The sequence below is a fragment of the Paramisgurnus dabryanus genome, chromosome 9 (assembly GCF_030506205.2).
Source record: "Paramisgurnus dabryanus chromosome 9, PD_genome_1.1, whole genome shotgun sequence".
Classification (NCBI taxonomy): Eukaryota; Metazoa; Chordata; class Actinopteri; order Cypriniformes; family Cobitidae; genus Paramisgurnus; species Paramisgurnus dabryanus.
Genome location: NC_133345.1, coordinates 13,043,633 through 13,056,409, shown reverse-complemented (window position 1 = coordinate 13,056,409; position 12,777 = coordinate 13,043,633). Strand labels below are relative to the sequence as shown.

Sequence of the window (12,777 nt, the reverse complement as noted above, 5' to 3'; positions counted from 1 at the left end):
CCTGGAGAGGAAAGAGGAATGCACTCTTATGTGTGGTTAAGTGGGTACCGGCTGGACAGCCAGTGGAACATATGCAAACCAAGGATTTTCCACCCGACCCTCTACCGGGGGAAGGAGCGAATCACCGTCTCCTGAAGAGTGATCCTCTGCCACTCCGGGTCGCCCGTCGCTGGCCACTTAAACTCCCGATTTTCACGGGAAGCGGCTAAGCGGGCGGGGCGAGCTGCTGACGACCGGTTCCCCTGCGCTGCCGAGATGGGGTCCGAGGAGGGGAACGGAGGTGGCCGCCGCAGGACGCCGACGGCGAGAGGCAGACTGAGGAGCTGGCGTTGGTGGACCAAGGGCAGCTCTCTTCCGCCGGGGCACGACCTAGGAGATCGCCTCGGTCTGCGCAGCGGAGCTGTACGACTCCCCGGGCTCGCCGAAGAGGCCGGTCTGTGAGACAGGAGCATTCAGGAAATTGTTCTCGTCTGCGTCCGTCATGTAAGCCAGACACAGCCAAAGGTGGCGATCTTGAACCACTGTGGTGGACATCGCACGACTGAAGGTCGCGGCCTCCTTCGTAATGAACCTGTAGCAACGTTATTGCGTGCAGGGCTTAAGCCGCCTCTCCGCATGCCTGATGGGCAGCGCCCGTAACCGGACGGCTGTCTACAAACACGGGAGGGAAGGGTTGGGTGGTCCCTCCAGGAACGCAGCTGCATAGCAACCCCCCGCTCCACTGAAGGGGTCCACGTTGGTGAGGGAGGTGAGGGGTGAAAGCTTAACAGCCGAGACGGCCGCAAATCATGTCAGCTCTTCGTGCTGTCGGGAAAGAAAGGCACAGGAGGTGAGGCCCGAGCAGCTCCGAAGTACCAATCATATGGGCGGGACGGTTCGGGCGGAAAGGGGTTAATCTCTCCAACTCTACCGTTTCCGCCGCTCGAGCGGGCACGGCCGCCATCTCCGGGACGACTCCACCTTGGAGGGAAAAATGGGCACCCCTCTGATGCTGCAGAAGTGACGGGACCAGAAGGAGGTCCAATGGATTCTGCAGAAATCGTAGAACACGACTCTAGAGTCTCCACCGGAGCCTCAACCGGCTGAGGATGAGAAGGCCAGTAGGTGGAGGACGCATCCTGGCGGCGTCCGCACTGCAAAGACGCGGACGTCGTTCCCGTAGAAACGACAGTCGTCTCCGCAATCCAAGAGGGTTATGCTCTCACAGAGAGAACAAAAGCTCTCCACGAACGCAGCCTCGGAGTGCTCGATGCCCAAGCACGAAGACAGCGCTCGTGACCGTCACTGGAATCCCTGTACTTCTCGCATCCAAGATCGCACAGAGGAAAAGCTATCCTGAAAAGGACGCTGATCTCCGAATATACGAGAGAGTGGCTGTCTTTAAAAAGACACAGAGCTCTCACGTATCACTCTTTAGGGAAATCACTCTTTAGGTGCTCAGCTGATGATGCGCACAGGGAGAGGCAACACACACACTAAACTCAAATCAAAAAAGATACAGAGCAGTGGAATTCTGCGAGTGTCCGCTGTGTTAGTACTGCTTGTCAATCAACTTCAGCAACCGTTCCCAGAAGAGCAAGTAGCTTCTCAGTAGTAGACAATGCCTGCTTTCGAAGCGAAAAAGCTAATTTCCATATTTGCACCTGCTGCTTATATACGCACTTGGCGGGGCGGCGCCAGCATTATGCAAATATCTCAATGCCAAGTTCATTGGCGTTTTAGTAGTAAACGAAGCAGATTGGTCTCTCTAAGCGAGTTCCCAATTCGTCGGTCACAACATGACGTTGTAGTGACCGACTGAAAGGGAACACAATGCTCAGGACATGAAGCTTGAGAAATAAATGTTTATTGTTTACTGTAGGCTAAATGCATGTTGCGAAACAAAAAAAAATGTGCATTTAGCACACACAATCACAAATCTTGTGCAAAACATGATCAATCACAGTAGCTCTGATTTCATCAGATATTACTTATCTTTGTCTTCGCTGACCACGTCAACCTCCTCTCACACAAACTCTTCATCTCAGATTTCTATCCAATGTAGGGCCTCACAAACCAGTGCTCTCTGAACTGTCTTACTGTATATGTTCCCTCACATCATTAGCCATCAATTTTGAGTTGTTGTGTTCAAGTGGTGACACTTGTGCTGTAATTGTGTTTGACTTTTGTCATCTGTGCTCACCATTATGCAGCACGGGTGCATCACAATGAAAATGTGTTGGCAAGTTGTGTCTAAACAGGTGAAAAGTGCTTATGGTTTTGCCAAAAGAGTGACTGATTCAATCAGTGGGTTCAGGCAACTGAGCATTTGGTTCAGACAATATGGTTTAGTGTTTTAGCAATTGAGAAAAACTGTAAGACTCGGCTAAAAACCCATCTCTTCCGCCATTACCTCACTTCCTAATCAAAGACTTCTTTATCTTTCTTTAGTTACCTTTCTCTTTATCTCTTTCTCTATTTACCTTCCTCTTTATCTATAAAAAAATTACTAACAAACCCTTGGCTATATATATTGTGTTGGACTTGATGAGACTATTTCCAGTGCACTTATGTATTGCTGTTCTTGTGTTGCCATAATTGCTTCTATTGTTTAGTTCACTTGTAAGTTGTTTTGGACAAAAGCATCTGCTAAATGACAAAATGTAAATGTAAGTAACAGTTAACCAAATTTGACTCGTGTGTTAAAGCAGGGGAGTAGTGTTTATAGTTCAGCAAAATGATTGTGCTTCTTGAAAAATGTCGTTATGGTTTTGAAATTTTAGTTCAAAAGCCTGGTTATAGTGTTTTAGCAATCGAGAAAAACTGTAGTCCCTGCTGGAAAAACCAGCTTGACCAGCTCAAGCTGTGTTTTGGAACATGGTAGCTGGTCCAAAACCAGCATTTACTGGTAGCTGGTGGCTCAGCTGGTCCTTCAGATTGACCAGTTAAGTCCAGCTTGCTACACCAGCTAAAGCCAGGCTGGGAGACCAGCTAAAACCAGCTTAAGCTGGTTTTAGCTGGTCTCCCAGCCTGGCTTTAGCTGGTGTAGCAAGCTGGTTATTTTCAGTAGTAAACCATATGATAAAACAATGAAGCATGCACATGCATTCAAGAGAAATGTATTTTTTTACAAATTAACATATTAATTATATGATGTATAGTGTAATGAAATGATAAATTATATATTTATACATAACTGACATTGTAATGTTAGTGACTGAAAAAAATCCTTTCAATTTACTTAATTTTAATGTGTACATCGGTCCCACATAATGCGATTGGGTAAAACCAACATAATTGTCCTCAATTAATTTTTATGTGTCAGAAAACATTTTAATTATTTTAAGTAGTCTAATATAAATATGTTGACTCAAAGTGATATTTCTCTTTACTATAACACATTTATTTTGTAATGTTTAAATAATTTTATTATGTAAGGGGACTAGATTTTCATCTGTAATTCCAACATGCTTTTTTAATGCTTATATTATGGGATTATGTAACTCTAAAGCAATTTCATTATGTCTTTGGCACCAGAATAATCACCCATAATTATCCAAATGTTATTTATTGTTTTTTAAATACAAAATACATTTGCATTGGCATAAAAAGCAAAGAGTTTTGTACAAATGTTTAGTGATATTGAGGCAAACCACTGCTTTCAGATCATCAATTCATTTAAATCACTACACATTAATTCAATAACAGTCAATTACTATTACAACAATCAGCACATGCAGTACATACATAAAGGGGCAATTTCCCAGAAAGGTTGTAGATTAAGCCATGACTAGGCCCTAAGTTATATTAAGATGTTTTACAAAAAAAGTTTACAAACAAACCTACCTTACAAAATCAACACTGGAGTACATCTTTAGACAAAACAATGGCACTGATATATGTCAAGATATGTCAGTGCAATATGTTTTCAAATTAAGGCATTGCAAAAGCATGGAACTAGGAAAAGCCATCTGTGAAACTGACCCAAATGTTTAAAATAGTTACTATCACAATAGATTTAGAAGTGCTAAAGCACAAACACTGCATTCCAAGTGACATGCAAAACAGTAAGTACTATTATTTTTAAAATGGATTTACAAACTGGAAAATATCAATCCTTATGAAAGTCAGAGCTACAGCATTTGTATAAACTGTTAATCAAAGATTCAACAAAAACAAAATACAACAAACATTTCCAAAATCGACTCTGAGCAGCAAACTGTTAATGTATTAATAAGAGAAAACACTTAAAACAGATAAACAAAGTAAAAAATGAGCAGCACAGTCTTTCTGATCCTTTCACTGAAAGAAACAGTTCGTTAAAGTTACTCTCAATGCAGTTCCATTAAAATCTTTTGGATTTCCTCAAAAATAAAGCGGAGATCAGGATAGCTCAGGTTTAAGGCATACATCAGCTCAAACAACATGGCAAGATGTTGCAACACCTTCATGGCTTCCAGGACTATACAAAGATCCTCTTCTTCATCACAAGAAGCATGTTGTTTGAGAGCACAAATCCCAACAGTGGTGTCTTCAAATGACCTCACTGATGCTGACTTCATCCATGCCCTGTACAAAACAGACAAATGTAGTTAAAGAAACAGAAAAAAAAGGTTACCGTTACAATAAAAGTGTCATTGGAAATTAGTACAATGCAAACAAATATAAAAGTAAGTATACAGACCCATGTGCATTGCCACAGCATGTTACAATTGGTTACAAATACATGGGTTACAAAGCAAGGCAGCTGCACTGTCCACTGCTCCAGGTGTGTGTGCGCGTTTACTACACTGGAATGAGTTAAATGAAGAGGCCACATTTCGAGTGTGTGCTACCATACCTGACAATCACAGCAAAAGTGAATTCTCTCATTTTCTCACTCTCATGTTGTTACAGACCTGTATAAATGTCTGTTTTCTGGTGAACACAAAGGAAGATATTTATTTTGAGGAATGTTTGCAACCAAACTGTTCATGAGCCCCATTCACTTCCATAGTATAATTTTTCCCCACTATGGAAGTGAATGGGGCTTATAATTGGTTTGGTTACAAACATTCCTCAAAATATCTTCCTTAGTGTTCATCAGAACAAAGACATTTATAAAGGTTTGTAACAACATGATAGGGAGTAAGTGATGAGAATTTTTATTTTTGGGTGAACTACCCCTTTAAATCTTCCCAGGTGTTTTAATGACCCGTGTGCCAAAAGATGTTGTAACTAAAACATACTAAACGTTCTGTACTTCCAACAATGTTTACACATTTTTATGTCTATGAATCTATATTACTTACATCTGTCATTTGATCATTAATTGTTTGAAGTCTTTTTGCTAGCTGTCCTCCTTTCTGATAGAAGAGTTTCATCAGGTTTTTGGATTGGAGGTCCAGGTGACACAGGAACATAAGACAGTAGTGATTCTTTTAAATTCAGCATTTATCTGAAAACAAATTAACCAACCATTGTATATTTGATTACTGCGAGTCAAAGAATAATACATGTATATTAGTTACAAAAATAAGATTTAGCTCCTAACAGCAGTACAAAAGTGAAAGAAATTACTTACCAATGCTTTTGAGTGTATAGCGCATGCAAGGATGATGGACCTATAAGAGGAAATATTCAGAGGTGAAATCAACACACAACCTCAAATGATTGATGAAGACCACACATACACAGAGCAATAATGAAATAAGTATTATATCTGTCATAGGACGCAATGTTGGACAAAATGAGATCTTAAAACAACAAGGTGCTCTTCTGAAAACGTCAGCTTTAAGGTGTGGCCACTTCAAAGCGATTTTTTTTTCAGTTAATATACCAGACGTCACGCGAGACATTTAAAAAAGCTTTTTCTAATTGAATCAAGTGTTGCTTGTGGCGTAGCGAAGTAACTGACGCGGGTCTGTTAATCTGATTAAGCAGACAGTTTGTTTAATACGCAAAGTCATTATTAATGTAGTCAATTGATATACCAGCTTTCTTCCGCTCTGCACTTTGGTAGCTGTGATACTTCAGCTGCGAGCCGGTTGGTTGCTGTGGTAATGTCCCGCCCCTCCTCCACTGTGATTGGGCGGCCGTGTGAGAACTGACATTGACGAGCGGAGCTTTTCTCCCCAAGTTGAATCTCTTTCAACTCTCGACGCTCAGCGCCGAGCGCGGAAAAACCGCTAAGCGCCGGTTTTCAGCGCGGAAAAAACCCGCTAGCTGCTGGCTTATTTGAAAAACGCAGAGCTTCCATTGGAAACAATTGAAAACATGCGCCGGCCGCGGGCGTAAAAGTTTTGGTGTACACAACCCCTTACGAATCTTTTGATTCGAATCATTGGTTCGGAGCTTGGCCAGTCACGTGATTTTAGCAAACAAGGCTTCATTACGTCATAACTGTTTCGAAACGTTTTGAAAATCCGACGATTCACCAATAGGGGGAGTTGATCACTAATGAACAGTGTAGGTGAACTCGGGTCAGTTTTATTATAAAAGTTCATAAACATTCATCCTTCTGACTAATAACACTACCATTTGTCTACTTTTTTTATAGACAGATTTAATGACAAAAGTGTGCATCATTAAAAAGGAAGTTTTAATGATTTGTTTGCCATAAATAAAACTAAAAACACATTAAATACACTTTAAATTATGTCTTAATTAAATTAAATAATTTATTTTTCTTAAAAACCTATGTTTAGAATGGAGGGTTACGTAGGTAACCTAGGTTCTATGAATGAAGTCAACACGCCACAGTATGGGTCAGCCTTGCTAAGGATGAGCTTTCAGGAGATGGTATTCCAAATTAACCACGCCCCGCTCGTTACATCATCTATATATACAGGTGCTAACTAGCTGCCTCTTTCTCTTTTCCGACTGGCGGCAAGAATTCCCCGAGTGACTACACTGTGTGGCGTGTTGACTTCATTCATAGAACCTAGGTTACCTACGTAACCCTCCGTTCTATTTCACTTCAGTCAACACGCCACAGTATGGGTCAACAGTATACCAAATAAGGTCATGAGGGGAAAAATAGAAGTAGCGGGGCAATAAATGAGAAAACCAATTCTGTTAGTACAACCTTTTATTGGTTTTCACATAATACAAAAATAAACCACCAGGCAATGTAATACCTTGAATATTCCCAACATAAGTTATTCCTGTTCTGCTGTCTGCAGAACCAAAGGTGTAACTGTAGAAGCAACATCCAGACGATAGAACTTGGCAAAGGTCAAAGAGGACTTCCAACCTGCTGCTGCACACACCTCCTCTAGAGAGGCACCCTTGAACAGTGCCCAGGAGGCAGCCACCCCTCTGGTAGAGTGTGCCACAACTCTTTTGGGAGGAGGTATTCCCATGCTTTGGTAGGCTAACTCTATCAGCCTTACCACCCATTTTGCCAGTCGCTGCTTGGACACCGGCTGGCCCTTAACAGAGTCCCCAAAGCAGACAAAAAGCTGATCCGTCTGTCTTATGTGCTGAGTGCTATTAATGTACCCCCTCAGTGCTCTAACTGGGCAGACCAGATGCATTCTGGCTCCTTCTTCAGAGGTGTGTGGAGGGGCACAAAAGGGTTCCAAGATCAAGGGTTTTGAGACAAAGGAACGGGGCAAAACTTTAGGCAGAAAGGAGGGATTTGGAAGAAGTGAAATAGATGAGCCTTCTTCCCCTAACCTCAGGCATGCTGGGTGTACAGACAAGGCATGTAGCTCACTGACTCTCTTTACTGAGGAAATGGCCAAGAGAAACGCTGTCTTTAATGTGAGAAGTTCCAATCCCAATTTATCCAGTGGTTCAAAGGGGGAATTTGTCAGGGCCTTTAACACAACACTTAGATCCCATGAGGGGATCAATCGTGCTTGAGATGGGCACAATCTACGAGCCCCTTTCAGAAAACGTTTGACCAGAGGATGAGAACCCACAGAGCAACCCCCATGGTCTGAATGGGAGTCAGAAATAGCTGCTACATACCCCCTCAAGGTTGACTCTGTTAGACCAGATTCCAACAAGGACTGGAGAAATAACAAAATTGAGTCAATCTCACAAGAAACTGGGTCAGTGTTCTTCAACTGACACCATTTAGAGAACCTTTCCCAGCATAAAGCATACAGTCGCCTTGTAGATGGGGCTTTAGCTGCCTGCAAGGTTGTTAAAACTGCCTTTCCAAAAGCTCTGGAAGACTCCCATCTAGGGGCCAGATGTGGAGCTTGTACCTCCCTGGATCCGGATGCCAGAGCTGGCCCTGTGCCTGAGACAACATGTCCTGCCTCACTGGGAGACACCACGGTGATCCTTCCAGCAGTGTCACCAGGTTCGGCATCCATGACTGCTGGGGCCAATCTGGAGCAATCAGCAGGACTTTGGCCTTCAAGATCTTCACTCTGGCCAGGACTGCTGGCAGCAGTGGAAAGGGTGGAAATGCATACAGGAGCTTTGAGGGCCATACATTTGCCATGGCATCCACCCCTAGAGGTCCCTTGGGCCCCGTCATTGAAAACCACAGGGGACAATGTGTGGTTTCTTGTGAGGCAAAGAGGTCCACCTGGGCCTCTCCGAAACGATTCCAGATGGATTGGACTATTGTAGGGTGGAGACGCCATTCTCCTGGCCTGGGCCCCCCCCCCTGGACAGGAGGTCTGCTGCAGTGTTTTCCTGGCCCGGTAGATGCACAGCCCTTAGGGACACCCCCTGAGCATGTGCCCATAGCAGGAGATCCCGAGCTTTGCTGTGTAGGGATTGTGAGCGTGTCCCTCCTTGATGGTTTATGTAAGAAACCACTGTGGTACTGTCTGACCGGATCATTACATGCTTCTCTTGAAACTGAGGTAGAAAATGTAGCAGAGCCCGGAAAACTGCTTCCAGCTCCAGGAGATTTATATGGGTTCCTCTCAATGAGGCCTCCCATTGTCCCTGTACTGGATTTCCTCTCCAGACAGCCCCCCAGCCTGTCTGTGAGGCATCTGTTGTTAATGTCTCTTTTGAACACTGAGGGCCCAGGACAACTCCCTCCTTCAGGCCTGGAGTTGACAGCCACCACTGGATTGCAGGAAGACAATCAATATTTCTTTGAATCATTCGTTGTCCATTTTCGTATGGGCTTACTCTGTGTGCTCTCAACCATCGCTGTAGTGGGCGCATGTAAAGTAGCCCCAGTGGCACCACCTGAGTGGCTGCTGCCAGTAGGCCAAGCAGCCTCCGGCCAAACTTCACTGTAACCTGTTCCCTCTTGAGAAGCTGGTACAGACATTGTTTCAACACTGCCTGTCTCTGTGTAGTCAGAGATGCTCTCATTGTCATAGAGTTCAAATTCAGTCCCAGGTACGTTACTACCCTGGTAGGGGTAAGACAACTCTTTTTGCGGTTCAAAGACAGCCCTAAGTTTTGTAAGTGGGCCAGAACCAGCTCTGTGTTTTGCCTGGCCTGCTGCTCTGTAGGGGAGCAAATTAGCCAGTCGTCTAGGTAATTGGCTATTCGTATGCCCTGGCACCGAAGAGGAATAAGGGCAGCATCCATACACTTGGTGAAGGTCCGGGGAGCTAATGACAGGCCGAAAGGGAGAACGTTGTATTCGAATGTGTTGCCCTGAAACTGGAACCTGAGGTACTTCCTGTGGCTCTTGTGAATTGGGATGTGGAAATAAGCATCCTGAAGGTCCACTGTGGTGAACCAATCCCCTTGTCTGACAAAGGTCAACAGGGTTGAAAGGGAAAGCATGTGAAAAGGCAGCCTCTTCAGGTGACAATTGAACTTTTTTAGATTGAGAATGGGGCGAAGGCCCCCATCCTTCTTTGGGATTAGGAAATAAGTGGAATTAAACCCCTGCCCTATCAATTTTCCCAAGGGCAGGCGTGTTATTGCTCCCTTTCCTAAAAGAACTGAAACCTCTGCTGCAAGAGACTTGCGCTGTATTGCGTCTCCTAATACAGTTGGGACAATACCTTGAAAACTGGGTGGTCTGGACCGGAATTGGAGCCTGTATCCGAACTCTAAGGTGCTCAGCACCCACGGACACTGGGTGCATTTGTGCCAGTGGAGAAGATGGTGACTGGTGAACCGTGGGGCCAGAGGTTGGTAACTGTCACTGACGACTTCTTTTGAACCCTGATCGTGAGGGATCTGCCTGACGTTTCCCCCGAAAGGACTGTCGAAGTCCTTGGCCTGGTCCAAATGGTGCCCTTTGGGGAATAGCCTGGCGCTGACTTGTATAGGCCTGGTTGGATGAATATGACTGGGCCCAACCACTGCTGCCAGCTGAAGTGCGGGGTGCCCTAATAGCTGGTGTTTGACACAGAGAGCGTGTCAGCTCCCTAGTTTTACGGGACTGCTCCAGGGCCGCCTCTGAAGGGGCTCCAAAGACCTCCCCAGGTATTATTGGAGCTGCAGATACAGCCATGCAGTCTTGGTCCAAAAGATTAGCCTGGGACATCCACACCTGGCGGCGAGCCTGAACCATACTAGCCATGGACTGACCTAGAGCCTGGGCATGTGCACTTGTCCCTCGTATTAGCATGTCCACCACCCGCAAAGCCTCTGGGGTCTCTTCACCTGCCAAGGTGGAAGAGATCTCTTGCAACAAATTTTCTAGATGGACTAAGAGGAGAGAATTGGTGCATGCAAGCCTCGCTGATAAGGCAGAGGCATGATAGGCCTTTCGGAGCTGACTATCGATTAGCCTGCCATGCTTGCTAGGGTGTGTGGCATCCCTGCCAGCCCTTGCAGTGGCACCTGCCAGTATAGAAAATGTGGGTCCAATTTTAGGAGCTGTAGCAAGCCCGTAGGCTGCTGCTCCTGCTAGGTTACCTAGCTGTGTCCTCGGGAGAGCAGTAGAACTGGGAGCCTCCCATGAAGAATGCAACTCTGACACAAAGTCTGGAAGTATTGGCAATCCCTCTGTTTTCCTGCGTTGAGAACCTCTGTCAAACACAGAAGTTGATGTAGAGGCAACCGGGGAGGCCAGGTTCGCCCGTTTTGCAGCTCTAAAAATAACTGCCCTGTCTGAAATGTCTAAAGGGGCAAGATCTGAGCCTTGAGAGGCCCCATCCCCTGATTCTGATTCTGAGATGTCCTCAGGTTCTGATGGCATAAAATCCTCATCCAACCCAAACTCTCCAGAAGCTGCAACAGACAGCTCATCTGGGTGGCGGAATGGATGTTTAAACATCGGTTCTCCAGGCAATGCATCCTCTTCTGAAAATTGCTGAGCCTGCATCAAATCATTCAGAGTTTTTTGCATGCCTTGCATTTGCCTCTGAAGTTGATTGATGTCCTCCTCTGCATGCTTGCGTTTGCTTGCATGTTTACGTTTCACTCCTTCCTCTCTGGGATTCTGAGCAGGCCCAAGTATCACCTGGCCTGCAGGAATCTCTGAAGGTGATTCAGCAACATCTTTTTCCACTTGCATTTTCCAAAAGGAATTAACAAACAAAAGAAATCAATCCAAATGGCATTCGTCTTCACAGACAAAGTGGCCTTTTGGTGGATGATTGTATAATAATCACAAGTGTAAGTGCTCCAAAGTGATAGCTTTCACCTTAACAGGTGAAGAGGCTTATGTGGCTTACTGCAAACAAAACAAAAGACACCTTTAATATATTGAATTACACTAAGTAAATATAAAATTTTAAATGACACTAGTAATCAATTCTCTCTTACTTACCTTCAAAAAGCTAATCAATGCATGCCAAGTGGTAGCATACACCCTCATGGGTGAAGAGGCTCATTAAACTAATCAACAGAAATGTGGCACAGCCAACACAGTAACATCCACCTTCACAGGTGAAGAGGCTTGTGTTGGACAGAAACAAACAAAAAGGTAGCAAAATCTTACCATCAAACAGCTCAAACAATAGCCAGGAGGCAAAAAGAGAAAGAGGCAGCTAGTTAGCACCTGTATATATAGATGATGTAACGAGCGGGGCGTGGTTAATTTGGAATACCATCTCCTGAAAGCTCATCCTTAGCAAGGCTGACCCATACTGTGGCATGTTGACTGAAGTGAAATAGAACAATCTTGCTATTATTTTGTAAAAAGTGTAAAATGTTTTTGACCAGAAGGTGTCACCAGCGTGTATGGTGTTTTGAACGCTTCGAAAACTTGAATCAATTTGCAAAGCAAAAAAGAATGGTTTACCAGAACTAAAATACTGGGCTGCTCTTTCTCTTATTTTCTAGATTTAGAGAACTACTTCGATCCAAATTATAACACTTAACAGGAAAAAATGTCAAATTTTCATGCCATGGCCATATTGAATATGTGAACATTTTCTTCCTCCACCAGCCAGCAAGCAATCTTAATAAAATACTGTTGCAGTTGCTGAAAGAGGACAATCAGTTCAAAAAGAGTCAAGGGACAAATGCCTAACTAAAGGAAACAGTAATCGCGATAATGGTGACTTCAAATTAATCTAAAACAAACACAAACTGTTGATTTAATGTAATTAAATTGGTGGAAAAATAATATCTTTCTACTAAATAACGTGTGTGAATGCTAAAATAGTTGAGCACTTGTATCTTGTTCTGACAACAGTTTAGAAGTTTGAAATTTATCATCCATGTTTAGAAAATAACTTTGCAAACAAGTTGTAATTTTAGGTTTCAAACAGAGATGGCGATAGAGTAGCAAAAGTGAAAGAGTGCAGCAGGGGTTATTGCACCCACAATGCAATGCATTACAAAAAATGGCAAAACGCCTGTAAAACATTTTATATTTATAATATAACTAAATTTAATCTAGTCCATTTAACAAAAAAAGTGTGTCTTGTCAGCATTACTTAAAAAAACATTAATAAACATTACTACACATTAATAAAACCA

At 43.8% G+C, this 12,777-nt stretch overlaps 1 long non-coding RNA gene across 2 annotated transcripts; it reads right to left on the bottom strand.

The window, feature by feature from the left end:
- Positions 1-3,432: 3,432 nt before the first annotated feature.
- Positions 3,433-6,275, bottom strand: LOC135765064 (uncharacterized). 2 transcript variants are annotated; one of them, XR_010540419.2, is made up of 4 exons: positions 5,952-6,275; positions 5,543-5,582; positions 5,271-5,416; positions 3,433-4,548 (listed from the first exon to the last, which is right to left on the bottom strand). It is a non-coding gene; the product is annotated as an uncharacterized lncRNA (long non-coding RNA). The 2 variants fall into 2 exon arrangements; XR_010540418.2 differs by lacking the exon at positions 5,952-6,275 and having other exon boundaries at positions 3,434-4,548; positions 5,543-5,941.
- Positions 6,276-12,777: the final 6,502 nt, after the last annotated feature.